General features: G+C 40.6%; 1 non-coding gene across 1 annotated transcript; it reads right to left on the reverse strand.

The window, feature by feature from the left end:
• Positions 1–291: 291 nt before the first annotated feature.
• On the reverse strand, positions 292–398 carry LOC128293502 (small nucleolar RNA R71). The gene has a single exon (XR_008283683.1). It is a non-coding gene; the product is annotated as a small nucleolar RNA R71 (small nucleolar RNA).
• Positions 399–2,269: the final 1,871 nt, after the last annotated feature.

The raw sequence follows: 2,269 nt of genomic DNA on the forward strand, positions 1-2,269 counted from the left end.
CAACAATTTGAGCTGAAGCCAGTCATGTTCTAAATGCTTCAGACAGTGGGCCAATTTAGTGGAAGGCCTACTGAAGATCCTCATCTTCATTTAAGACTATTTATGGAGGCGAGTGACTCTTTCAAATTAGCCGGAGTACCCAAAGATACATTACGATTGAAGCTGTTCCCGTACTCACTAAGGGACAGAGCTCGAGCCTGGTTGAACTCATTGCCACCAAACTCAATTTCCACAAGGAAAGAGTTAGCCGAAAGATTCCTCATGAAGTATTTCCTGCCAAGCAAGAATGCTAAGTTGAGGAACGAGATCACTGCCTTCCAGCAAATGGATGATGAGTCATTGTATGACGTATGGGAACGATACAAAGAATTATTACGGAAATGCCTTCATCATGGAATCCCACATTGCATCCAACTTGAGACATTTTATAATGGTCTCAACGCTCACACGAGGATGGTAGTGGATGCCTCCACTAATGGTGCTCTTCTTGCTAAGTCTTACAATGAGGCTTACAAAATCATTGAGAGGATCGCCAGTAATAATCATCAAACCAATCAAGCTGTGTCAGGAAGACGAGTCGCTGGAATACATGAAGTGGACGCTCTCACTTCACTCGCATCTCAGGTATCTTCAATATCCTCAATGCATAAGAATCTTACCACTAATGGGTCTAATAATTTTGCAGCCCAAGCACCTCATCAATTTGAGAGTATAGCTTGTGTTTATTGTGGGGAAGGACATTTGTTCGAAGAATGTCCATCGAACCCTGAGTCCGTATATTACATGGGTAACTAGAACCAAAATTGAGGAGGGCAAGGAATGCAATCCAACTTCTATAACCTATCATGGCGAAACCACCCGAATTTTTCCTAGAGTAACCAAGGGGCTTGAACCGGTAACAACTACGCCCAACCTAGACCGACCCAACCGCCTAGTTTTTCCTAACAAGTTCAGATACCAGTTCAACCTGTATCATCCAATAGCTTAGAGAATCTACTAAAGGCTTACATGGTGAAGAATGATGCCTTAATTCAAAGCCAGGCAGCTACATTGAAGAACTTGGAGAACCAGATGGGCCAGCTTGCAACTGAACTCAGAAATCGACCACAAGGTGCTTTACCTAGTGATATAGAGAATCCAAGAAATCCAGGGAAAGATCATTACAAAATGTTAACATTGAGGAGTGGAAAGACAGTAGAGCCCAACACCATCGAAACTAAAAAGGAGCTAGATGACACTCACGACTTAGAGGAAGTTCAACCTAGTGTTGAAATTCTAGTTTTACTAGAACCAGAACCTACAAAATCTAATAAGGTAACTTCAAAACCACCTAATTCTGATCAACTAACAACTGCGTTAGATGCAGAACTACCACCAAAGACAAATCAACCAGTACCAGTTCCAGTAATAAAACCTTTACCACCCTACCCTCAAAGACTTCAGAAGCAGAAACATGAAATTCAATTCAAGAAATTCCTTGATGTACTCAAGCAACTTCAAATCAACATCCCGTTGGTAGAAGCACTTGAACAAATGCCAAACTACGTTAAGTTTATGAAAGATATCTTGTCCAATAAGCGAAGACTTGGAGAATTTGAGATGGTAGCTCTGACGAGGTGATGCAACGCATATCTTCAAGACAAACTACCCCCAAAGCTGAAGGATCCTGGATGTTTTACCATATCTTGCAACATTGGAGCAACATATTGTAGTAAGGCACTATGTGACTTGGGTGCAAGTATAAACTTGATGCCTATGTCAAAATTTAAAAAGTTAGGGATAGGTGAAGTTAGACCTACTAGGGTTACACTTCAACTAGCAGATCGATCCTTAGCACATCCAAAAGGAAAAATTAAGGATGTATTGGTACGTGTAGAAAAATTCATCTTTCTTGCTAACTTTGTGATTCTAGATTTTGAACCAGACAAAGAAGTAGCAATTATCCTAGGAAGACCGTTCTTAGCAATCGGAAGGACCCTTATTGATGTTAGAAGGGCGAGCTTACGATGCGTGTTCAGGATGATCATGTAACATTTAATGTTTTTAAGTCTATGCGATTTCCTGACGTAGTTGATGATTGTTCTGCAGTATCTGACTTAGATGATTTAATAGTGGAAAAGGAACTCAACTCTGTTGAGGATCCACTGGAAAGAATTTTGATATTGGACCCTCTAAATGATGAAGAGGAGGATGAGTACTTAGCTTTGCTGGAGGCTAATCAAAGGGGATTTAATCTGCAATCCCGTTTTGAATCTTTAGAGTTAGAGAA

This window comes from Gossypium arboreum, chromosome 5 (genome assembly GCF_025698485.1).
Source record: "Gossypium arboreum isolate Shixiya-1 chromosome 5, ASM2569848v2, whole genome shotgun sequence".
NCBI lineage: Eukaryota > Viridiplantae > Streptophyta > Magnoliopsida > Malvales > Malvaceae > Gossypium > Gossypium arboreum.